Here is a 15,917-nt window from a genome sequence, read left to right as displayed (position 1 = left end):
TTACACCAATGCGTCCACATCTTGTAATTACACAAATGCGTCCATATTTTGTAATTACACCAATGCATCCATATCTTGTAATTACAGCGATGCATCCATATTATAATTATACCAATGTGTCCATATCTTGTAATTACACCAATGCATCCATATTGTAATTACAGCAATGCGTCCATATCTTGTAATTACAGCAATGCGTCCATATCTTGTAATTACACCAATGCATCCATATCTTGTAATTACAGCAATGCATCCATATCTTGAGATTTAGGGAAAGGGGAATAAAGAGAACACAGGGATTGCCAATAGCAGGGTCAAATATTAAATGTAATGAAATCCAAACTAGTAATGTAGTAAGACAGAGAAATAACTAGTATTCTTGGTGTGGAAAATAGCAATTTGGGTCAAGATGTATTTCTTTTTTCTAAAGGAAAGGTTTCCTTGGAGAACAACTTATAAGACTAAATGAGCATGTATCAGCAAAGTTCCCTGTGGGTAAATGACATCTGGAGATAAAGTGGAAAGAGCCATTTGTTAGACAAGTTGTACCATTCCTGTCTCCTATAGATACACCATTGTGGGAGGAATGCACACCAACCTCAGAAGCACAGTAATGATGGATCCTAATCTTTCCTCCACTAAGGGCCTTCTCCAATGTTTAATCTTGGCATGCAATGAAACCAAAATATAACAAAGGCCTTTCAAGCAAAGCAGACTTTGGCAAATCTTTCCAAGGTCAATAGGCTCAGTAATGGCTTGTGCATCTTAGTAACAGTCTAAATTTCAAGAGTCTCATCCCCAGAACACTGGCCACCAGTAGATGAATCATTTGGGTGAGAAGAGCTCTGAGGGCTGGTCTGTTAAGGTGTGGAGGGCTTGTCATCTCCCTTCTGGAGGAAGCTCATGCCCTTCACTCATTAAAGGATTGAAGGGTATTATCATTTCACTTCTAGGGATTCTTCCACCATATTCATGATTGTGGGAAATGACTTCTCAGTGTTAACCACTAAATGTTTTTTTCAGACTCTTACAGGATTTAAATTTGGTGAGAACTTTTATTTCCTCTTTCTATCCTCAGCTTTGTAACACAGTGCCTGACACATAGTGGGCACTTATCAAAGGTTTGTTGATAGATTTTATACACACACACATATGTATGTATATAATCAGATTTTGTACATGTATATAATTATGTATATAATCAGATACACACACATATATAATATGCATTAAATATATAAACATATATGTACATTTATTTGTCAGGGAACAGATGAATAATGTTAATTGTATGGGTCTATTAGAGCTAGGCTACTGCTGTTCAGGTGCTAAAAGACATTGATTGATCACAGGTATGCAACAGGATGTGCATTTAGGAAATGCATATAATTGCCAGCAAATGCAGCTTTGCCTTCTGAGTAAGCCAGCTGTAAAGACCTAAGAGACACTGAAACGACTGCCTCTTTTGCACTTGTCACTGGGATATTTCTACATACATGAGATTTTTGGGTAGTAGAGAAGTAGAACCATTTAGTTGAACTTTCTCCTTTTCCATACTTGGTAACGTGGACCCAAAGAGGCAAAGGCACTTGCCTAAGGTCACACAAACAATGAGAAGCTGAGCTGAGATTTATCCCCGGCTCCTCTAACTTCAAAGACTCGAGTACTGCCTGACACTATGAATGGCCACTCAGAGGATGCCCCTCAGAGTAACCAATCAGTCAACAGATATTTCTCAAGTTTAGCTTGTTTCTGAGTTGTGTCCATTCTTCTTGACTCCATTTGGGGTTTCCTTGGCAAAGATACTTGAGTGTTTTGCCAGTTTTTTTCATCAGCTCATTTGACAGATGAGGAACTGAGGTAAATGAGGTTAAGTGACTTGACCAAGGTCACATAGCTACTAAGTGTTGAAGGTCAGATGTCAAAGAAGGAGCTACTTTAAGGAATGGATAGACTCACCAACTGAGTTCAATTGTATACCATATATTCCAAGGATTGGAGAAAAGGCTAGTTAGGAGAACAAATATCAAATGAAAAGGATCATGAAACACTCTAAAAAATCTTTGCAGCATGGGTCAAGTACTGAAAATCTGAGAATGTGAAGGAAAATGAGAAACAACTGAAAGGAGTTTAAAGTCACATTCAAATGAAGAGCAGCTCAAAGAAAAAATGAAGGCTATTCCTGAGAAACGGGATGATAAGAACCAGCAGTGGAGAGAGGGCAGAGCCGATTAACATTTGCTTACTTCTGGTTTATCTGCTAAGGGGAATGATACTTGGATTGGAAAGGATGGAACACAAATAGCCAATAGTGAACTGATACCCAAGATAAGCCATTGTACCATAAGACAGAACCCTGTTCGATGAGTTTGAGACACATAGCTTCAGTGAACTATATCCCTGAGTTTTGAAAGCAATAACAGATGTGACTATTGAACTATTGCTAGTGATATTTTTTTAAATATGAGCATTGGGGGCAGTATCACAGGACTGGAAAAGGGCAAATGGTGAATCAATTTTCAAAATCAGGAAGAGAATATAATCAGCAAAGGTTAAAACAGGAATTGTCTTCAATTTCTCGAAGACGTTTAGGACATAATAAAGACATAATTAATGAACTTATAGGAAAGGAAGTGGTGATCACAGAAAGCAATGATGGCTTCAGCAAAACTGGTGATGCCCGGCTGGTTGTTTTTTCCTTTCAGACAAATTTATTACATCGGGGGATTAGGTCAGTGTTGTTGATGTACTTGGCTTTGATTTATGAAGGCATTTCATAAAGCCTTCCAAGTCATTTTTATGTAAAATACAGAGATGTCTGGGTTAGCCCCTTTGGAGCTGGGTGAAGGGGTCATTTTAAAGAGCTGTTAATGGTTGATGTTCACTTGAAGGAGGCACTATTTGGGGGGCTCGATATCTTTGCTGAGATTTGTTCTGCTTAACACTCATCAAATCCTTTGACTGATGCAAAGAAGGCCTGCTTATCAAATGTGCAGATGAGTCAAAGATGGTAGGGAGAGCCCGTGTCCTGGATGGCATAATCAGAATTTGTAAAAGACACTCACAGATTGGACCATACAATGAACTCTTGTGGTACCAAGAGTGAAGGTTTATACTTCAGTTTGAAAGATCAACCCCACAAAAGTAGGTAGAAACACACACAGCCAAGAAACCAAGAGACAACTTATTCTTCATTAAGGCAGACTATGTCCAGGAAAATGTAAGGGGACTGAGTGACAGAAGTGAAAACTTCTCAGACTATACTCTAAAATCTAGTGAGGCTTTTTCTTGGAAAAAGGCCCAAGTTCCCCTTCACTGGAAATCACATGATTTACAAAGACTCAAAACTCAGAGCAGTAGGGAGTCACCTCTTTCCCCAGTGCCACCTCAGCACAAGATTTGCCAAATAAGGACAGAAGTGCTTTCTCAAATGTTCATTGGATGGTCTCCTGTTTCCTTATTCCTGTACTTGAGGCAGATTGCCAACCTTAGATTGGGCACCTGACTTCCAGCCAATGGAAGAAAAGGGTCAGGAGTGGGGTGGGGGAGAATTCTTCATTAGGGCTTTATAAATTGGTCATTTCCTTTTGTAGATTGCATCTCCTCCCTGACCATTTGTCAGGAGGGTGGCCCGTTCTTGAGATGGTAGATCACCATTCTTTTCTGCTCCCTACCTTGAGAAACCTCCAAGTATTTTTTGGGTAAGGATTTCTGTTGCACACAGTTTTTGGGGTGCACACAGGATGGAGCTGATATGTGTGGTCTTCCATGATGAAGCCACACTTTTGGTACTGTGGTCAACTGCCTTTTTAGAAGGGCATTTTTAAGTTGGACTGTGTCCTTAGGAAGGAAACCAGAATTTTATAGGATATCTGATTTGTGCCATATAGGGATCAGTTGAAAAAGCTGAGAATAATTTTTTTTCTTGTTGTTGTTGTTTGGAGGGGGGAAGGCAAAGCAGTTGGGGTTAAGTGACTTGCTCAAGGTCACACAGCTAGTAATTGTCAAGTGTCTGAGGCTGGATTTAAATCTAGGTCCTCCTGACTCCAGGGCCGATGCCATACTAACTGTGCCACCTAGCTGCTCTTGAAGCTGAGAATTTTTAACCTACAGAAAAGAAACCTCAGTGGAGTCATGAGAGCCACTGAAAAAAGGTTTCAAGGCTATCGTTTGGGAGAGGAATTAGACGTGTTTTGATTGGAACCAGAGACTAGAACTATGAACAGTGTGTGTTTCTGTGGGCGTTACAGATGAAAATTTAAGCTTGATGTCAGAGAGAGGAAGGAATCCTAAAACTAGAACAACCCAAAGTTAGGATAGACTGACTCAGGAAGTACCATTGTCTTCAGGGATGACCATTTCTTTGATACATTGCAGAGGGCTTTCTGTTCAGGTAAGCCCTGGAGTAGATGCTTCAGAGAGTCTTTAGAACTCTAAATTTCTGTGACTCAAATTCCCTTTTAGCAGCTATTATTTCCTGGTATTGTTATGTCTTTTTATGTGTTTTGATTCATGCATAAATTGGATTTATGTGAGTATAATGGCAATCACACTGGTGTCCCCAGGATGGGTGCTAGCACAGGCTCTTAGATCTGCTTTACTAGAAAAGATAGTTGTTTAAGGGGTCAACAATCTTTCTAAAATTACATTCAGTAGTTCAGGAGAAAAGTCAATACCTTGAACTTCAGAGAAAATACAAGCAGAGAAGTAAAGACCAACAGACAGGGCTCTGACTGCCTGAACTAACTACACATTTTATGTACATCCCTGGATGGAGAGAGCCTTTACATCTGAGTAGTCCGGGAGATCTGAACACAGGCCACTCAGAAACTCAACCAGGGAATCACAAGATCCTTCTCATAAGCCAGCCCCTCAAGTAAATTACCCAGTCACTCAGAGTGCATCCACACTTCTCAGAGCCAGAAGGCATCACAACACTCATGAGGTCAGGGCTTAATTATAAATGAGCAAAAGGTGTGGAAGCCTTCCTACATTAAGCCTCCCCTAAGCAAGCTTCCCTTAATGGGCTTCACCTGAGGTCTATTAATAGATGGGGAACATCTTCAATCTCATTGACGTTACAGTGAGTCAGAGCTGTACAAATTAGTCAGCCTCCCTCTCTCTTCCAGAGTCATCACAGTCCCGCTACATGTAGGACAGAATGAAGTCTACTGGTACTGGCCCAGAGAGTGAGCAGCCACCTGGGCTGTCAGGAGAAGCCTTGAAAAAGCCTGCCTTCTAAATGATTAGGGATGGAAAGTTTGCCTAGGAGCTGCCTCAGCTGTCAGATGTCAGGGACAAGAGGATTTGGGCCCCCAGGATACCACAGATATTCATACCCTTTGGATTCTAACTGGTGTTTTAGGAACTTGGCTTGTGACATTTTTTTTGGCAATCTTGCTAACCCTTTTGACAGCTAAAAACTCAAATTCATGATTTTGAACTGTGGGAGATTTTACTGTATAGTAATTTCTCTGACAGTTTTGTTTCTGGGCTTTCAGTATCATAGAGTGTTGGACAACACATGCAGAAAGTATTCTCTAATATATGTGGTCAGGAAGAAAAATACGAATCGTGGGAGATCTCTCTGCCTTCTTTACAGTTCAGAGCTGCTTCCTTCTCTGTAGTGACATGGCACCGAAACTGCTCCTGCCCTAACCACTGTAATAAGAATTCTTAAGATGTTCTAGGGAATGGCTATTTATCCATTTATTCAACTAGAGTTTCTTAAGCAGTTAGTTGGTGACAGATATTTAGTACTCCAGGTGCCAGACATACCAAAACCAAAATAAAAAGAATGCCCAAATTCAGGAAGTTTACTTGTCATTATGCAACTGAACTCCAGGCAGTAAGGTTGAACCTAGTAGCCTGATGACAAGAGCGGTGGATATGGGGTGAGATCACATGAATTCCCCTCTTCACTGTTCCTTGGGACCTTGTGTGCCTGGGCATTTGGATTTCTCTGAACCTTTGTTTCCTCATTTGTAAAATGAGTGGTTATACTCGGCTTCAAAAATCCTTTCCAGGTCTAAATCTCAGACCAAATGATCCCATGACATCTCACAATAAACAGTAGCCTTTTGTTTCCCCTGGAAGGAAAAGATTTTTATTTAGTGGCAATAGTAACACCAGTTTTAATCTGGTGCTTAATTTTCACTTGGAATCTGTCCACCAATGTCTCTTTTACCAGTGGAATGCAGTATTTCATAGAAAGTGCCAAGCTTAAAGGCTTTGAGGGTGTGACTCAGACTGGTCACCTAGAGCCCACATGTTTAAAGGGTCACAGCTCACCACCGAGGAAGAACTTACTTAGCCACAACTCGTGAAATAAAGAAAAGATTGTTCACGGGTCCTTAGTCCTGGGCTTTCCTTTTGTTTGCACAGTGATAGTTGCAGAATTCCAGATAGATGGTCAGAACCAGCACAGAATTTTTACACAAACATTAACATAACTCTAAGAAGTCTAGAAGTGAGCTCTCTGTCCAATAACCGACAAACTGAAATGCTATTTACTGTACCAAACCACATAAATATGTATATTCTTGTAGTAATCTGAAATAATGAGAGGTAAGTTGCAGGTAACTTGTTTCACAGCTCATGGGTCCTTAGAAAGGCAAATAAGGGAATTGAAAGTTTAGATTAGGATTTCTCAAACTTTTCCCACTCAGGACCCCTTTTCATGTCTCAGCAGTTAGCTGGTGTTGCATGACCTGGGGCTTGCACAGTGCAAAGTGAGCACGCTTTGTGTTCAGAACCAAGGCTGCAGTGAAGCTGTTTGATGCAATCTGGGCAAGCACAGTCAGAAACACTCAGATTCATGACGTGCTTGATTTTGAATTAATTTGCAGTCATTGCAAGTTCAGAAGCTTTTTTACTATTGCCACTTTTTTTCCCATCCCACATGGGGTCAAGGCTTATAGTTAAATAAGCACTGGTTTAGATTTTATGTCCAGAGACGAGAAGAAACATTATTTCCTGCGACAGCTACTCATTGTGGTGATGTTCATTTGCAGAGCATGAAGGTGCCAAGAAATGCTTTGACTAATTGGGCAAAAGCTTTCCACCTAAAACATAAACCTTAATACTTAAGAGATGTGAATGTGAAAGCTGACACAAACAAGGACTGAAAAGTCAGTCAGACAATTCCACGGACATACCAAATGAAAGAAGGCAAAGGCGTGTACCTCATTTCCAAGAGTCATTCTTATGGAAGATGAATAACTTATTCCATTAGAGAGTGGGAAGGTTTTGGACATGTCAAGCATTAACTAACATCACAAGAATGTGTTAGCAGGGCAGCACCAACTGATTACTGATGTGAAAGTCATGTACCCGAGTCAGAATGTCTAGAGCAAAAATCAAAATCCATGTCAAATTATAGGAAAGGTAAAAAAAAATGATGAAATTACTATAAACAATTGAAACCAGTGACTTCAAATTGATATTCAAATGTCATCAATTCTGAGGGGAAAGAGAGATGGACAGAAAGACACACACACACACACACACACACACACAGAAACTAAGGCAGAGACAAAGACACAGAGAGACACAGAGAGGGCTATGTTGTGGAAAATGAGAGAGCCCTGGAATCATAAGGAGCAAAAAAGCCTTGATCTTGCAAAAGGGAGAGAGATGATACACAAAGGCACTATCGGTTCAGACAATGAACACATTTATGAAGCATTATGAAGAAGAGTGGAGGGATGTTGTAAGGAATAGCCCTTTCCTTTCTTTTTCTTTTAATACTGACTAAGATTTATTTTATTTTCTGAAGGTATTAAATTAACCCAAACCACCCCCTCCTTACAAGTAACATTTCTCATACTACATTAAATTGTCAATGTAACTAATCCCTAGCAGTCCAAACATCAAAAACAATAAACATCCAATCAAAAAGTAATGGTCGATGCCTAACAAAATGCTAGTCACCAGTAAAGTAAAACACCGAAAAGCTTTCCGATTTTGCAAATGTTCTAGCAGCAGCATCAGTGATTCAAGTAGAGAGTTATTTTAAAGTTATTTGCACAATAAGCATGGATGCACATTGTACTTTTATAATTGTTGGCTTTGAATCTTTACTTTGTAAAATCACTAACATTTTATCACTAGATAATAAATTGTGGGATTGCTGACGAAATGGCGTTAAATATTAAAACAGGGAAAATAAAAGCAACAATCCCATGAACTGCTTTGTTTTGTCAAAACAAGTCCTTTGCAAAGTGATCTAAGACATTAATTTCATTGACGCATTCATTCATCCTACTTTTTAGTTTCAGCATTTCTTAAACAGTAGTTTTCCTCATCGTTTATAAGCCCAAATTTTTGTTTTGCTTCTAACATTCGAAGAATGTTTGTTCCTGAACATTTTTATCATTAAGGTACTATGCAATGAAGTTCCTTTTAAAGCGAGCTAGCAGAAGGGATTTTGGGATGCATAAGATCTCTTTGAAATTCTCTTTTCTATAAACTAGAGGTAATCTATTATTTGAGGGCAAAAACAAATTATATTCAGGTACATTTTCCTAAAATTTCAATGCTTGTCATAATATATATATATATATATTTTAAAGAACATCTGTGTATAAAATTGAAGTGTTTATTTGGAAAGAGGAAAAATACATGGGGTTAAAAGAGGAAGATTTAAACAGTTTTAACCTATAAATCTTTATTTTTCAATTTACAAGTATTTGAATGGCAGTAACATTGTAATTATACAATTACAGCAGAGATTACGCATGCTCAACATACATAATTACATTTAAAATAAGTTAAAGAATTTGAAAAATATACGGTGTGATTAAATTGGTCCTTACACGGTTTCCCTTTGGGAAGTATGAGCTGCACTTTGCCTTGTTCTATGCAGCTGGTTAATTGTGACTGTCTGGACACCATCTTCCCCCCCCACCCCACACACACCCCCCCCCCGCCCCATGCATTTTAATGAGTTACTTTACAAACTGTTGGAAGATTTAAAGTTTCATTTTTCTGAGGTTGAATTTAATAATCTTTGCTGTTATTCCTCAGATTAATGGTAGTTGAGGGAAAGGAGCAGATACTACACTCTACAGAAAGATCATAAATGGGAAGGAATATTATGAATAGAAAGTTATTGAAGTTTAAGGAGTAAAAGAAGGTTCCAAAAATTTTAAATGGCAACATTGCCATTTATTTATTTACTTTTTAGGATGGAAGACAGGGGAATTGGGGTTAAGTGACTAGCCCAAGGTCGCACAGCTAGTAAATGTCAAGTGTCTGAGACAAGATTTGAACTCAGGTCCTCTTGATTCCAGGGTAGGCGCTCTATTCACTGTGCCACCTAGCTTCCCCCTCTAATGAATGCCCTTGATGATGAAAGGACAGAAAACACATGGAAATCTGAGAGTTCTAGTTCTGAACTATTTTTTTTTAATATTCAAAAACCCTTGGAATTCAGGGCATGAAAATAAATATAAAATGTAAAACAATAAAATAATTTGACCCTATTAAGAAACTTATTTTAAATTAATAATCCCAAATAAAATGAAGCTTCACAAAATCTCATCTTTAACAAAATACATTATACTACACATAGCAAACGCAAACTTTACTTTTTTCCTTTCAGGCATTAGATTGCCAAAGCTTTACACAAGGCACATTTTACTTCCCCATGGCATCTGGGTCTCGTAGGGTTAGCTGGAAGTCAGAAGGATTGTACAGAATCCCTAGCCATTAGAATGACCTTTATTCTCATCTCCAGCAAATGACTTACAGCTAAGCCAGTCAGTTTTTTCCTCATATACATATTTTACATTGTTGCAGTTTAAACCCAGAGATGCCCAAAATTGCTGAGTTGGGGGCTCTGCCCACACCAAAACTGTTTCAGTTTCATGATGTGCTGTGGTGGAACCATCTCAAAGACTTCAGTCAGACCACCTCTAATCCAAGTATTGGCATTTATTGAGATTGACGCCTCTCATGAAGCAGGCTAAGTTCCAAGAGGAGCCAGCAGCTTTAGAAAAAGCAAGATGGATTTTTATAGGGTAAAGATGCAATTACATGACAGAAATGTACATAGAACAGAGGAATGTCATTAATATTAAAAAGGCAGGAAGAGTTTCTTAAGGGATTAGGTAATGGAGGAGGGGGCTCCCATCTATGGTTCGGTGGTTAAACTTTCTGGTCATTCTGCCCTCCATCTGGCTGGCTATCAGGGTCCTGTCTGGTTAATACAGAGTGTTAGGTATTGTGGCCCTGTCTTGGGCTAGATGGATGATGTGATTGTGACTGAATACTAGAACACCCCTGTTTCTGTGGGAATGGGTCTGGGGGCAGTGACCAGGTAGAGGCAGTAGCTAGGTTCCCATCATATGGACACACCTGCTGTTTCTGTGAACAGTGAGGCCTATATGAAGAAGTTAGGACATTGTGGGGTAGGTGCAGTGGGCCTGCTGTTCAGTAGGACCAGGCCTATAAGGAAGGTAGTATATTGGGGCTGGGGGCAGCTTTATTAGGGTTACATCAACATCATAAAAAAACCAAGCAAACCCTAAGATCCTGTTATGCTCCCTGCTTTTACTGGGGTGCTCTTTATAGTTCAACATAGTAAAATAATCTTGATTTCTAAAGGAACTTTTTGTGCTGCTGCATGATAAGTTTAATGTAACATTAATTTAAGTATAAAATGGCAACGACATTGTATTGTATAATCTAACTCACAGCTATCGGGAAAATTGTCTTAAGCTAACTGCATCCAAGACTGCAGCCATGACGGAGTAGTGGAAGCCGAGGGAAAAATGAGCAAGTAAATCCGATGCCTTTTGGTCAGTGGCCATTCATTATTTCACTTTCGGACAAATGGAAGAAATCACCTTCTTTTGAGTTTCGAATGTTCTGGCAAATACAGTCGTCTCTTAGTTTCCTCAATATCATCTTGAATGGCTGAAGGAAGGGCATCAGTTGAATGAAAGTTTTCCTCTGGTCCGATGTCACCAGTGATGATTATACCAAGGGCTTCCCCAAAAAAGTCCTCTTTGAAGGTCTGCATAATGGGATTTCCCAGAGATTTTTAAAAATATTCTTGTAGTATGGGTGTTGTCCTATGCTTACGTGTATCTTATGGGCATCTCCATTTCCAAGCAAGGCCCAGTCATAGTAAATTCCAGTAGATAACAGTGTGGGAGACTGTAGATTACTTGCTCAGGGAAGTTAATGGTGGGGATGCCCACCTGCTTGGAGCCCTGTCCGAAGCCCCTCCCCACCTTACCCTGGAAGCAATAGGCAGGCACTTCATCATGCCGCTGGCTCTGGGCTAGGGAGATGGCCTGAGCAGAGTCTGAAGGAGCTGCTGTCGAGTTCAGGTCAATGGTTCCCTGGGTCAGCTGGGAATGGAGGAGGAATGTCCCTTTTCCAAAGAGTGAAAGGCACTGGAGGCACAAACAAGGCTGTTTTCAATGTCGGGCCACCCAAAAGTGTTAAAAATAATAATGGTATCTGAATATTTTGAAGTATTTAGTGGTTTTTCATTCAATTGCGTGTCTAGGTGGTTCAGTGGATTGAGCTCTGGGCCTGGAGTCTGGCAGACCTGAGTTCAAATCCAGCCTCAGACATTTACTAGCTGCATGACCATGGGCAAGTCTCTTAACTCTTCAGTTTCCTTATATGTAAAATGGGGATAATAATAGCTCTCACCTCCCAGGGTTGTTGTGAAAGCGTTTAGCACAGGACTTGGCACACAGTAAGTGCTGTATAAATGTTAGCTAATAATAATAATAATTTCTCAAGGGGATACTCTGGAGAATTTGACAAAACCATAATAAAAGTCTACATTGGAAAAAGAAAACAATAGATTAGATCATTGGTATATCTCAAACTACCCACAAACAATGCAAAGCAAAAATGGTTTGGCACAAAATAAAAATAGAAGCGTAGATACTAGGAGTGATTAGAACCTTTAGCCAGAACAACAAGAAGAAAACAAAAGCCTCGTATTTAATATAATCGAAGAGGAGCCATTTCTGAGGCAAGGTCACCTGCATGAGAACACTTGCGATGTCGTTTGGTAAAAGCCTAGGCCCACAGCAACATCATTCTGTGCCCAGAGGAGCTCAAGATGAACCCACAAGGCACTGAAAAGAGAGAACAGAAAGTGATACCTTTTAAAACTTGAGCTTGGGTATCATCCTTAAATGGGTGGCTCAGTGGGTGGAGTGCTGGACCTGCTCTGAGGTGGACTCATCTTCATGAGTTCAAATCCAACCTCAGCTATGTGATCCTGGGCAAGTTGCTTACCCCTATTTGCCTCAGTTTCCTCATCTGTAAAATGGCAAACCTCTGCAGTATCTTTTCCAAGAAAACCCCAAAATGGGGATATGAAGAGATGGACATGACTCAAGCAACTGAACAGCAACATTATTCTTAAGCAAACAATGGGTAACAATGAATGTTAAAATAAAATAGACATTTTTATTAAAATGAATTAAAATGATGTGTGTGAATAAATCAATGCATACAGAATAGGAAAAGCAGCTGTTACATTTGCATCAATTATGTCTTACAAAATATGCTTTCTAATATACATAGGAAATTATGCCAATATACAGCAACAAGAAGCATTTCCCAACTGATATGTAATGAAACGGTATGAAAAAGGAAAAACTTCAAATTATAAATGACCGTATGTGAAGTGGTCCAAAACATGACGAATAAGAGAATTGAAGTTTTACACATCTCTGAGGTTTGGGCTCACGCATGGCCCGTCCCCGAGGTGACAAAATGGCAACAGTCCAGACAGAGGCTGTGGGAAGACAATGTCCTGGTCACGTGGCTGAATTGGTCTAGTGAAGCCTTTGTGGACAATCATTTGAAATTATGGGAGTAAAGTGAAGAAATGGGGTTTATTCCTTTTGACCCCATGATGCTGAGTTTATTCTCAAAGAAGTTTAGGCAGGCAGGCCACAGACATTTATTGAGGAGCTCTTCTGGACTGGGCACAAAGCGGAGAGAGAGCACGAGAAGCTAAGGGTGATTCCAAGGCCAAGGCTGCCTGCCTGAGTGTCTGCAAGGACGCTGGCGTCCCCAACAGACTGGGGAAGTTGGGTGGGTGACACAGAGACTTCGGTCTGGGCCATGCCGAGTCTGAGAGGCTTCTGGGACGGCAAGCTGAAGTAGCAAGGGTCCTTTCGGTGATGCGAGGCCACAGCTAAGCTGAGGCTGGGTATGCAGAGCTTGGCATCATATGCGTACGGATGACAGTGGAAGTCGGTGAGTCAACGCGGTCACCGAGTGAGTGTAATGAAAGTGGAAAAGAGGGTCCAGGACAGAAACAGGGTTAAGACAAGGATGTGGTAACAGCATCACAAACAGCTGAGGAAATGCTCAAACCTCTGACCCAAGGCGTCTTTGTCCTTTCCGCAGATATCCTAGGGAATATTCTACGAAGCTCTGAATATATACTATGATGCTTTGGAGTTTGCCAAGTGCCGGGCCTTTATTACCTCAAAAGGGGAGGAGGGCGAACAGCAGGGGGTGGCGGGCATGGGGGCATCATGTTCCCGGGAGCTGGCACCAAGCAGAGCTGCAGACGGCAAGTTCCGAGGCCGATCCTTTGTAAGGGATAGCTTTGGGAGCTTCGTGCCTTTAGCCCCCCGCCCTCCAATCAGAGGGGAGAGGAGGCTGTGGGAGGTGGGAGGAGGCTGAGGATCCAAAGCTGAGTTCATCAGCACTGCCACTGTCCCCAATGGTCAGATTGTTTTGGAAGGGGCTTCATGGTCTCTGACCTTCTGTACAACTCTACACGAATTACCCAAATACAGAATAAACGGAGGGGCGGCAATCCACAGAGGGACAGCATTAGCTTTTAAGGGGGAATGACAAAAGCTTTCTCACAGTAGAAGGCTGTGTGTTTAGCTGGAATTTAAGGGAAGCCAGGGAAATCTTGAGGCGGAGCTGAGGAAGGAGAACATTCCAGGCTGGGGACAGCCAGAGAAAATGCCCAGATATCTAAAGATAGACTCTTTCGCCTGAGGAGCAGCCAGGAGGGCAATGTTACTGGCTCACATAACATATGGGGATGGTGAATGGTGGAAGGAGACTAGAAAGATAGCAGGAGATTAGATTATGAGGTGAATATAGATATGAGCCTCATTTAGCACAACCCTAAATAACAGAATCATTCAACATAGCCTTCGTTAAATCTTCCTAACGCATTACGCGGCACCCAGAGCTGAGGTTCAACATCTCTAGCCTCAGGGAGCTGACATTCTAATCTGCATGCCTGTGGCTGAGAGCAGAGTGTTCTCTAGTCACTCTATCCCCTGTGCCCACCTGGGCGGGCGCACCATCCCCTGGAATGATAGGTAAGCTGAACCGTGCCCTTTTCTGCCCTAAGTCAGTGACTATCTCCCCCTCAGCCCTTTGCTAAGGGACAAGTCAATTTGGGATTTCTGTTACTAAACAGAAGGCTGCCTCCTCCATGTTGCCCCCAGGGTTTCTTGGGGTCAGTTTCCGAGCTGAAGCTAGGCGAAGGTGGACTGCATTGTTCTGCCAGCTGTCCCCCTCCCGGGTCCAGAAAGCTCCAAGTTCACTCGGTGGCACTGATCTCTCCCGGCATTGCCAAGGACAGCTAAGCCGACAAGGCTCTCCCCCCACACAGACGTTCTGCAAAGGATGATAAGCAGAAAACAGCCAGGCCCGGGCGAAGGGGCTGGCTCCAGAGGAAGCTGTCTAATGCTGGGAGATGACTGGCTCCAGAGGAAGCTGTCTCACGCTGGCGCGATGCGCACGTTTGCACAGGATCGCATCTCTATGATTCCCTCTTGAGCATTAATTGCGTCTCAGAGGCTCCAAAGGTGAACACAGTGCCCCCCCCCCCCCCGCGCCCACACACACACACACACACACACACACACACACACACACACACACACACACACACACACACAGTCAGAGGCAGCCGCCTTGTCAAGCATCCTGTCGGTGATGCAGTGGGCTGCAGTCTGGGAGCCCCGATGAATGCTCTTTCGGGCACAATTCACTTCACTGCCACGTTCTCCTGGTGGTCAAATAATAAAATGACGCTAAGCCATGGTATAGAAAAAGGAAGATGGTCTGAGCTCTTGTCCAGCGCCGGCAGATGCTCAAGACAATCCACTTTGTGACCTTCGGGCCTGATGTTATCAGACCTTCAAAAAGCCATTAGGGCTCCAGGGAGTATCAGAAGGAGGCTTGTCCACAGAACTTTCAGGCAATGCTGAGATCGTCAGCAATCCCGAATACGGACCCTCTGTGGCTCTCAATCAGTTAACAGACACTAGGGAGCCAGTAAACGCCAGGATGCCGTGGATGTGGTTTTTCTCGATTTCAGCAAAACTTTTGACAAAGTATCTAATACCCTCGTGGCGGAGAACAGAGCTATGGGGGCTGGACGACAATGCCATTGGACGGATTCGGAGTTTGTGTGGCCAAATCCCAGAGTAACTGTCAATGACTCAGTGGCGATTTTGCAGAAGTCTCTAGTAATGTACCCCAATGATCTTGGACCTGTGACATCTCACATTTTATCAGCTAGATGAAGAATATTTAACATAGTCATCAAATTCACAGGTTACATGAAACTGGGAGAGAGAGCTAACAAAGAGAATGATAGAGCCAGGATCTAAAAAGGTCTTAACAGGCCAGAATATTGGGCCGAGTATGAGGTAAATTCCAATAGGATAAATGTAAACTCTCACTCAAGTAAAAAACAAACGAACAAAACCAGAATCATCAATAGAAGACCAAGGAAGCATGTTTAGATAGCAGGTGTTTTAAAGGGGAAAAGAGTCTGCAGTTATTAGTGGACCTCAAGCTCAATACAAACCAATAGTTCTATGTGAAAGACAAAAGAGGTAAGGAGAACACCTGAATTAAGGAGGCATAGATAGATGAGGGAAGAGATG

The 15,917-nt window shown here is 41.7% G+C and overlaps 1 pseudogene; it reads right to left on the bottom strand.

Moving 5' to 3' along the window:
• Positions 1-10,803: 10,803 nt before the first annotated feature.
• On the bottom strand, positions 10,804-14,780 carry LOC138172051 (riboflavin kinase-like; annotated as a pseudogene).
• Positions 14,781-15,917: the final 1,137 nt, after the last annotated feature.

Source organism: Petaurus breviceps, unplaced genomic scaffold (assembly GCF_028583685.1).
Source record: "Petaurus breviceps papuanus isolate PSGF00001 unplaced genomic scaffold, PetGlider_PUasm1.0 490, whole genome shotgun sequence".
NCBI lineage: Eukaryota > Metazoa > Chordata > Mammalia > Diprotodontia > Petauridae > Petaurus > Petaurus breviceps.
The sequence above is the reverse complement of the archived record's forward strand: the minus strand, read 5'-3'. Positions and strand labels throughout refer to the sequence as shown.